Source organism: Vombatus ursinus, unplaced genomic scaffold (genome assembly GCF_900497805.2).
Source record: "Vombatus ursinus unplaced genomic scaffold, bare-nosed wombat genome assembly UNPS02014818.1, whole genome shotgun sequence".
Taxonomy (NCBI): Eukaryota; Metazoa; Chordata; class Mammalia; order Diprotodontia; family Vombatidae; genus Vombatus; species Vombatus ursinus.
The window spans coordinates 66,269,712-66,280,547 of NW_020954596.1; positions in this window are offsets into that span (position 1 = coordinate 66,269,712).

The window sequence follows — 10,836 nt, forward strand, 5'->3', positions numbered from 1 at the left end:
GACTCAATATATTAATGCTTAACTTAGTGTAGACATACACATAGTGGGTTGTAGTAGTCCATTGCTACTCATGACTCCAGAGCTCTAGAAATACACTGGCCTGTGTGTGGCGTGCATGGGTCACCCACCACACTGTGCTAAGGAACTTATATTCTAATGTATATTATAACATTATGATTTTTAAAAATTTTGTTTTAGCTACTTCCAGAAGTGATATTTGGTATCTACTTAATATTTTTAAAAATTCTTTTAAAATACTGCTTAATATTTGAAATACATTTATTAGGTATTTGATAAACTGATGGCATAGTAATAGCTAGCATTTTTATGACACTTTTAGGTTTACAAAGTCATATATATCAACATCAATGTCTATCTCTCTTTCTCTCCATCATCTATTTAATTCTCCCAATAACATCAAGAATTAGGTGCTGTTATTATTCCCATTTCGTTGATGGGAAATCTGAGGTTGAAAGAAATTATTGACTTGACTATAGTTATACAGCTAGGAAATGATTAAGACAGGATATGAGGTTGGATGTTTCTGAATCTAAGTTTAGTGCTCTATCCACTACACTACCTAGGTATTTTATTTTGTGACTTTTAAAAATAAGGCCTAGAAAAATTTAAAGGGAGCTATTATTCAGAGAGTCAGTGTGAACTAGTGGACAAAGATCAAGCCTAGACCTCTAAAAACCTGGGTTCAAGTCCCACCTTTGACACACATTGACTCTGTGGTCCCTAGACAATTGTCAGTGCTTCCCCCACCCCTACCCCTCTAGCAATTCTCTGCCTCTAATTTGCTAATTTGCTTTGGTAAAGGATGTAGCCTCCCTGGGAATCCTCTGCACCAGTGAATTCAGTTTCCATTCAAAAAAAGGAAATAAGGATCTGTAATTTTTTACCTCACTCTCAGTGTAAACTATTTTGTCTATACTGACAGTAATAAAATGTCCACACAAATGAGTTTGTCTACAGAAAAAAAAGGCATAATCAATTTTGTGAATATTCTCCAAAAATATAAACTTCTACCAGCACTTAGTTGCGTATGAATATTAGACCCACAAAAGTCTCCATTGGAACTAGTGAGACTTTTTAGAGACATTGGAACTATTGGATTTTTAGCTGGAAAAGAGATGGCCTCGTCCAAACTCCTCTGGGTACAGATGAGAATACTTAGGTCCAGAGAGGTGGAGTCACTCACCCAAGGTCACACAAGTACCAAGCTGAAGAAACCAGTCTAGAAGCTTTCTTCTCAGCTCTTGTCTGAGGCTTTTCTCACTATGGTTTTGTTAACCTGTAAACAATTACTACATTTTTCTCTAAGAACATGTGAAAGTCATTCGATTTGAAGAGCTTAAGGAGGGATGAAGTGGTCCAGGTCAAAACCCAAGTAACTCAGAGCTCCCCTTTAGATCAGTAGCAGGAGCAGCCCTTGTATAGTCCCATTACTTCCAGACTGGGTGAGATGGGGAGGCCTAGTCATTTTAAAAAATGGCATGGCATGAATTTGGAGGATTTGACTAACCTGCTCTCTGTTGAATACAGAGCAGTTATATGGATTTTATATAGCAATATGTCTGCTTCCTGTAGAAGGCAACTTTTGGACAACTTAGAATTAGCTAGAATTTTAGAATGAGAAGGGACCTTGAGGTCATCGCTTACCTGCATTATTTTACAGATGAGAAAAGTGAGGCACTTAGAAGTTAAACTGCCCAAGGTCACAAGGCTATCTTGAAAGGCTTTCTATTGCAACCACCAGAAAATATCTCTTTGTATTTTGACTTTAAGCTTAAAAAAAATCTCTTAAATACAACTCTCTGAGAACCTGGCACCTGAAATTAAAATATCACCACCCCCCTTCTCTAATCCATTAAAAAGAATATTTAACATTTTCCTGCCCATCCAAACTATTAAGAGAGTTGCAAACAACTTATCCTTAAACAAAGTTTCTTGTAAAAAGAGAACTGATTCAAATTCAGGCAGCAGGCAGAATGAGACACCAAGATAATGCAAAACCTGACTATTGGGGAAACCAGATCCTCTCTCAGTTTTCACGGTCTCCTACTCCAGGCTCTTCAGCATCATCCCTCGGTTAGAGTGGGGAGATGAGAGGATGAAGAGGGAAGGAGGCAGGGAACCGTCTAGCCACCAGAGATGTACCCTTTATATGGAAAAAGAGAAAAGGAGGGGAGCCTGTTGGAGTTACCGCTTCTCTTTCCTCTTCTCTTCTGAGTTCCCCTCTTGTTCCCCACCTCAATGCGTTTGCAGAGCTGCTAGGTGGAGCCCGCGTCCGTAGAGCCAGCTGACGGTCCATATCCGGGTTTTCTCTGCTTCCACCGATTCTCTCTCCCTCCCCTTCCCCCTCCCCCCCCCCCCCCCCCCGATTTTTCTGCGCTCTCCGCTCGCTGGCTAGCTCTCGGCTCATTCTGCCTGAGCTCCGGCAGCCTTCGCCTCTCCAGAGCTGCACAGTCCCAGCGCTATCACGGATTACCCTGGTACCCAGTGAGGTGCCCCCTTCGCCTGCCCATCCTCTCAGTGCTTCTTTTCCCAGGACCGGGGATGCAGCTGCTGCCGCTGGTTCTTCAGGGGGCTGCCTCTGGCTTTTCTTGGACTGCTTGCCTGCTCTGCTCCGGCAGCTGCTGCTGGCTGTGAATCGTCCCCCTCCCCTCTCTCCCTTCCTCCCCCCGTTCTCTTCCTCCGTGAGTGTGTGAGCGTGTGTGCGTGTGTGTGTTACACGGCTTGATTTGGCAGGAGCTCCCTGTGTGTGTGTGTGTGTGTGTGTGTGTGTGATCCTCGCTCGCTCTCGGTGAGTCGAAGAAGAGGAGGAGGAGGAGGGAGAGGGGGGGGGGGGGGCGGCGGCGGTGGCTGGGAGAAGGGGGGTCGGGCAATGAAGCTCCCACATGCCCGCAGCTCCCTGGATCAGCCCGCAAGCTAAACAGCTACACCCCCCGGGCTCAGTCCTTTACTCTGCCTGGAGCTTCAGCACCTCGGCCGCTGCTTGGTCTGCGCTCCGACAATTTGCACCGGGGAAGGAGTTTGCTTGGTCCTCTCCCGCATTCTCTGGGCAGGTTACTGGCGGGAGAGAGAAACCTTCGCTGGGAAAGAACAACAGGAGGAGGTGGTGGCTCTGGGGGAGAAGAAACCCTCCCTGCCCCCCTTGGCTCTCCCTACCTATTTCATCTCTTTCACTCCAAACCGAAAAGAGGAGGACGAGGAAGAAGAAGAAAAAGAAAAGAGAAAGGGGGGGTGGAGTTTGTGGAGGGGGGGGGACTGGCTATAAAGATCAGCTGGGGGGATGGTGGAAGATTTTTGGTCTCTTCAGCACCGTCTTCTCCTGAGCAGCAGCAGCGGCAGCGGCGGCAAGAGGAGGAGGAGAAGCAGCAGCAGCAGCAGCAGCTCGTGCAATGACTGCCGCATATTAATAGCTGACGATTTGGTGTGGGCGCTGCTGCTGGAGACATAACCTTACTCTGAAGTTGGGCAACTGACTAGGAAATACATCTTTTTTTCTTTGCTCCTTTCCCCCTCTCCCTCTTGGTGTGTATATCAGTAAGGAAACAAAAAGGAAGAAAAGCCTCCCCCCTCCCTCCCTTCCCCCCCTTGGTGGAGGTGGCTATGTAGCAGAACAAGAAGAGGGGGAAGGAGACACTTTTTTTTTTTCCTTATCCTTGCCTGGGTTCTCCACCCTTCTGCTGCCCGCTCTCGAGCTTCGATTATTATTTTTGTTTTAGGGGGAGGAGGTTGTCTTTACTGTGGCAGGTCCATCTTTTCCCCCTGGGTTCCATGGCTGGATTGTGGGAGCAGCTCCTGGCTACAGGCTGTTGAGCAACTGATGGGACTATCTCAGGAACCGGAGGTTACAAAAGGTAATTTATTCTTCACACTCATCGTAATAGTCATCGTAATGGATGAGGGCAGCCCGATGCGTTAGTCCCTCTTTCCCTGGCATCAGGGGCCGGCGGCGGCGGCCGCGATGGTGCGGGGCATTATACACACGCACGGTATGATAATGTGGAGAGGGGAGTGATGCCCTCCTGAAGGCTCCGTGCAAGATGCTGATACTGGGCGGCTCAGTATATTTCCAACAGTTTGTTGATTTGAAGTAGGAGAGGGGTTTAAGGGAATTAAGGGAGGAAAGAGTGCTGGCGGTTGCACACCCTTGAAAATATGGACGTTTTCCACACACCCCCCCCCCCAATACTTACAGCCCTCTCCTCTGGGTTGAAACAAGGCGACGGCTTCTCTGTGCTTGGGGCTTGTCCGGCTGAAGGAGGGCTAGGGTAGTGGAGTGGGGAGGAAGGTAGGGGAGGGTGATCAAGGTCTGAGAGGACAGAGACGTTGAGCTTCCTTTGTATCCTCCTCCCTCGAGGTCAAGAGCATCCATGCCGGCCCTATTTGGCTACTTCAGGACCTGCTTTGGGTAGCCCCCCCCCTCACTCCCCGGCACTTGTTCCTAGACCTCTTCATGCCTCTCAGTTTGGCCAAAATGCCCTCCAGCCTTGGTTCTGCCCGGCAGGCATGAGAAAGGGAGCCACTTTCGTAGGTGGCATCAGCAAAGGGATGGGGAGCAGTGCTGGTATGAACTGGGGCCACCAGTGATGGCGGGGAGGAGTTGGAAAGGTGAAATGAGAAGGTGACTGTAACATGCTGGGTTACAGGTAGGTGAGTAGGCACCTCTTCACGCCTGGAGAAGAGAAGGCTAGGGGCATTCGTCTTCTTTTTTCTCCTTTTTCTATTCAAGGGGTAGTAGCTACATCAAGAGCTGGCTTTTGTTGCCCAGGGGGTCATACCAGGTCCACCTGGAGCTAACAGCCCTCAGAGGTCGGGCTCGCACTTGAGAATGAGCTGGGGGGTGCTGGGTAGGAGGATGGCAAAGCTGCTGGTACTTACGCTGAGCTGTCTTATCGAAATCGTCTCTGTTCAGTTTAACTGGAAAATCTGGTTTGAGGAGGAAGGAGGGAGCGGGGGATGTTAGGGTTGATTGAGTCCAGCCAGCTCTCACCTTCTTGAGTTCTCCCCAAACCACTAACCAGTCAGGGGCGATGTGCGCTGTTTCTCAGAGCAGAGCTGCTGGTGCTGCGCTTGAGACAGTTACCTAATTTTCTTTGATGAGGGGAGTCATCTCATCCAGAGATTTAAATAACCGAAACGAGCCTGTACCACCCTGGGTCTATTGATTCTTCTCCCCACTTCCCTCGAGCCCCCTCCACGCGCCCCACCCCCAATTAGCTGAAGTGTACTTGGTTTTATTCATTCCGGGAGAAACAGAGAACTGTTCTCAGAACTCTTGGTGTGTGAGTGACCTCCGGGGTGCATAGTCTCCATCCCTGCCAGTGATGCGTGCCAGTTGTACTTAACGCACATTGTAAACAACCGTGCGTGCATGCCTCTGTGTAACAATTGCAGTTACAGCCAAAACAACCGAGGTCTATTGTGTTGACTTTCCCATTCGCCTTACTCATTAGAAAGCATTAGCATTCTTGCTCTCCTGGCTTGCCTTTCCTGCAGGCAGCTTTTTTTTGAGGGGGGGGGGGGTAGAGTGGAGACCGGGGAGAAAGGGGAAATTATTTCTGTGTCTTCCTCTGAAGTTACTATGTATCAGACTAGTTTTAGTTTCTTCTTTACTCTCCCTAGCCGCTGGTTCTAGAAATTCACTGTGAAATTCTCAGAGATTTGGCAACTGCTTTTGGAATGCTTTGTTTTTGAGTCATTTTCACATGCAGTGTAGAAAGAGTTTAGCCAACTTTCTCCTGGTATCTTTCCAATCAGTGATGAATAGGGTGGTCCTGTGACTCCCACTTTTTAGAATTGCCTCAGGACTTGGGAGAGAATGGGTTTGTTGGTCCTTTTTGTAAGTGTCACCCAAAAGAGTCTTCTAGAGAATGCTTGAAGTTAAAAGCGATGTGTTGTAAGATTCCAACATTTATAAAAACATCCATTGTCTTTTTTTTTAAGCAAATGCTGTAAGAAAAGCACAAAGATTGTATCTTGCACAAAGGCAAGCTAAACACTCAATTATAAACTATTACTTTTCTCTAGGTAAACCATTCTTAAATTCTTATACCTGACTGAGATGGCAAAATTCCTTTGTTGTGGTTACACTCAGGCTGCTCTGGGGTTTGTTGCAAGTATCCTTCTATTTAGAACTGAAAGTACAACAGTGCTCTGTGTGAGTGCATTTGGTTTCTAAAACACTAAAAAAGGAGATGATCCCAGATTGGATTGGTATACAGATCTCAGTTTCTAAAAGAGCTAAGATTGCAAAAAGGAAAATATTGAATCAATTGAAGCCAAATTTGATTAAGTGATATGTCCTTTTAGTTATTAAAGGGACAACATGAAAGAATTCTTTTTAAACCAAATGATTTGGCCAAGGCTTTGATACATAATTGAGAGAGCTATAATTATTAGAAGATAAGTGAGAAATAAGTCTTTGTAGGAAAGTTGTATTTCCACAGCATATGTGTTAAAGCTGTACAGTTTGCTGGCAAGTTTGAATCTCATGTAGTATGTTTACTCCCAGTCTAGAAGATTGATCCCAGTCATTCCCAGGCCTTACATTAGATTTGATCAGATCTGTTCTTTGTTTCCCAGCAGCATGTGTTTCCTAGCAGTCATACATTCCACAGGTTCTGATGTCATGAGAGCTGTGTCCATCTGTATTGTGCAGTCTTTAGTGGAAGGTGGATATGTCAGAAGTGTTTGAATTACATTCCTTAGCACCCCATAATTGTTAAGTAATATACTTCCCTTTTCCCCATTTATATAGCTGATGGAATTATTTCCATGTAGTTCAGGAAGGGAAACGTGATTCACTGGAAAGTGTAATATGAAACATTTGAAATTTTGAGATATAGATATAAGACAGCATCAGGAATCCTTTGACTGAAGACTGATTTATCAGCATGTGATCTATCTGATGGCAAAACGCTTCTGATATCTCATTCTTGGATTGCTTTATGTATTTATCATTCTAATTTGCACCTTGAGAAATTGAGAGAGAGAGAGAGAGAGAGAGAGAGATATCTTTTTTAAAATATTCATATGGTATCTTTGAATATTATACATTTAAATGTTTACCTGTTTCTATAGAGAATAAGAGAATATAAGACTTTTCTAGCTCCTGCTGCTCTGTGTGCACCCATGGCATTGTTTCTGGTGATTGAGAAAGGCAAAGAGTCTTTTATGGGACTTTATCTAGCATATGTTTCTTTGTGAACCTTTAGCTGGGAACATTGTAAAGAAAAGAGAAAGAGATTAGAGGATCCCGAGAATTTAAGTTTGGCCAAATAATCTGTCAGATAGCCCAGTGGGAAACTGAAGTGGTTCAATTCAGGCTAGTTAATTGTGGTTCCAAATTCTGGTGTTTTGGTTTGAAAAGAAGTCTGTGCAGAAGTGATTATTGCTGTTAGAATCTGACCACCTTGACCCAAAGGACACTTGTGCTTTTTTGTACATCCCAGCAAGAAAGCTGTATTTGATTTCAAATTCATAGTTAAACTGGCATCATCCCCAGAGGTTGCTCTGTAGCTTTAATCCGGTATGGAGCAGTTGGAGTTGTAGGGAAAGAATCTGTGTTCTATCACTTTTACAGCTGGAAATTTTCTCCTTTGATTTCTCAGATTTGCATTGCATTGCAAATGTGAGTTTTGTGTATATAGGGAGAGCCCTAACAGATGATGAGATTTACTTGTAATTTAGCATTCAAATAATTTGAGGGAGTGGGTTATATTTGAATTATTATTGTTTTGTGCCTCCTGTTTTCCTAAGTTTTCTTTATTTTTTAATCTCTCCATTTTATAATAAAATATGCAAATATGAACTTTGTGCCCTGTTGTTTTTCCTAGTTTTCTTAGTTTCTTGTTTAATGGATTTATTGTATAGTGAGATGAAAATGTAATTTTTTCATTCACTAAGAGTGGCTGATGTAGGTTTTGATTTTGATGTTGATATTTATTGGCCTGCTTGTCAAAATAGTGTAATTTATATTGCATATATGTCCTAAGGAGCTCAGTATTCTTATTTTTTATCCATAGACTCTTCTACTAGCTATGACACCTCATTGTAGACAAAGAGATCTCAGTGTAATCAAAAGTAATTCGACGATTGTTTGAATAATTAATTAAAACTCCCATTTCAAATCTGTTTAGTGGGAATATTGCTTAAAAGTCAAGCTAATAAGAATTATGCGTTTTTTTTTTAAATCTGGTTATCTAGTTCTGTGTTATAGTAAAAACAAAAACAAAAACAAAACAAAACACCACCACAATTTACCATTTCCAGATATGGTATCATGGCTCCTTCATAGCCCTGGGCTCAAACTAAGTAATAGTTTCAGTGATAATTAGTTTTATCTCAAGGTACTGATCACACACACACACACACACACACACACACACACTCATTATAGAAGAATTTAGCATTCTGTTCACAATATTCTCGTATTCAGGATGGGATGCTATTTGTAGTAATCTTGTTTGTTTGGAAAGTTCCTTCTAGGAGAGAAAATAATATAATCTGCTTGATTGCCCACTGTATTCCCTTGAACCACCTGTTGGGGGGTAGGGGGAAGATGCTGTAGCATAATCTGACTTCCTATCAATAAAATCTTCTGATTCATTTTCCTTTCCAATCTGAATAAGATTCTTGAAGACTAGGTCTTATTGGATGATTGGGTCCAAAGTGCAGTAGACTCTCTCTCTCTCTACATATATATATATTTACAAATGACTTTGGGATATCATATGTTCAAAATTTAAGAGTCTTCATATATCAACTTTAGTCTTTAGAACACTCTAAATGACATCAAATTTTTTGAAAGTGATAATGATTAATACTTAGTTTCCTACCATTTAAAGTTCATAAGAATTCAACCTAGTTAAGTAGAAATTTGTAGTCTCAGAGTAGAAAGATCTAGAATGATGTGATCAGCTTGGCTACTTACTACCCTACGTGACTTTGGATAAGTAATTTCAACTCTTTGGCCTCAGTTTTCTCATCTATTCAATGAGAAGATTTAACCAGATGATCTCTTAAGGTATTGTCCAGCTCTGAATCCAATGAGCTTATATGGTACTAAAAAAATTTTTGGTAATTTTCTTAATAGATATAAAGAAAGCTATAAAATGCAATTTTAACTAGCACAATTATGGGGCAGCTGGAAGAGTAGTGGTACAATCTGGCTACCTTGTACTTTGAGAAAACAAGTAAGTATATACATCCTAGAAGGAAGCAGTCAGATTTGTTATTGCATTTACTTTTCCCCTTTAACAACTCTTTTTTAGTGAGTTGCCCAAAAGAATAACTTCAGTTTTTAGGTTGTTGTTTAGTGGATGAAAACATCGAGGCTAAATAAAGTATATTATTAAAACATTGTTTAATTGTAATCTAAATGAAAGGCTTTATATTGCCATAAGGCTAATATAGGAATGATGATAGTTGTGGTAGAAAGAAATAAATCATTCAACCAACAATCATATTTTGAATATGTTGCTGTGTTCCAGGTACTGTGCTATGTGCTAGGAGCTGGGGATGAAAAGAAAAAAAAAAGCAGTTCTTCTGAGGTTGGGCATGTTGTATTGTGTAATTGGTAATTTTATATGAGTACCTAATGAAGACTAGCTTTCAGAAACTGTAATTGAATATTTATATACCTGAGAAGTAAAATAGAAAACCCACTGAACTTTTAATCTTTTAGCAAGTGTCTGGTCATTCTCATTTGAAGGAAAACAGGGTAATTATTTTAATTAAAATGCCAGAAAATCAATGGTATTTAAACTCTAGTGTCTATATGTAGTATGATCTTCACTGTGGAAATAAGTATTGCTATATACCAGGTAATTTTACCTGATGTCAAATTCTTGAGTGTGAGTTACTTCATTTTTGATTTTGGTAACTCTTTGAGGCTGTGCTCCAGAGTCCTGGTATATTCACATTCACCAAGTGTACCAGCTTCCTTTGCCTAACACATAGCTACATCTTACTTCTGGTCCAAATCTTTCATGATAAACTCAGAGATGAAATTCATCTTTTCTAGTAACTTGCTTTGGTTAATCATGCCTTATGTCCCAGAATTTTTATTATACAATAGCTCTTCCAAATCAGGTATTGTTTTTGCATTATAATGTCCATAAAATGTCAGTGAATGACAATTGTTAAGAACAAAATCTGATTTTTTTTTCACTTAAAAACTCTTGGGTTCTAGAAGGAATTCAAATAGATAAATTGTAGAGTTTACAGTTGGAAAGGGCCTTAGAGGCCAATTGAATCTCACCTCCTCATCACAGATGAGGTAATTGAGGCAAGGTTACACAGTTATTAAATGTCTGAGATGGTACTTGAACCCAAATCTTGTGACTACAAGTTAAATGCTTTATCCACTATACTGGGCTTCTTCTCACTTGATGCTTCATAGAAATCACAAATGTTTCTATAAAAGACTAGAGGAGATTTTGTGTGTGTGTGTGTGTGTGTGTGTGTGTGTATGTAAGACCCTGCTATTAATTTCCCACCCCAAAACAATCATCCTGATGTGAAAATACTTTTGACAACTGCCGAGTACTAGGTATAAAGACTGATTTTAAATGGGATATGAAGTGTGAGGAACAACTTAACTATAAAAATATTCTACATTCAACTCATAATAATTTTCCCACATGGAATCATCAGCTATATATGCACTATTTCAGTATTGTCTAATGCCAAATATATAAAGCCACAATAATCTGCTAAAGGATTTTATATTTTAAGACTCATAGCCTAAAAGTTGCAGTCCACACTTGCACGATTGCTGTAAATGTCAAGATGTTTTAAGGCTCTGTGATGTTGAAGGGG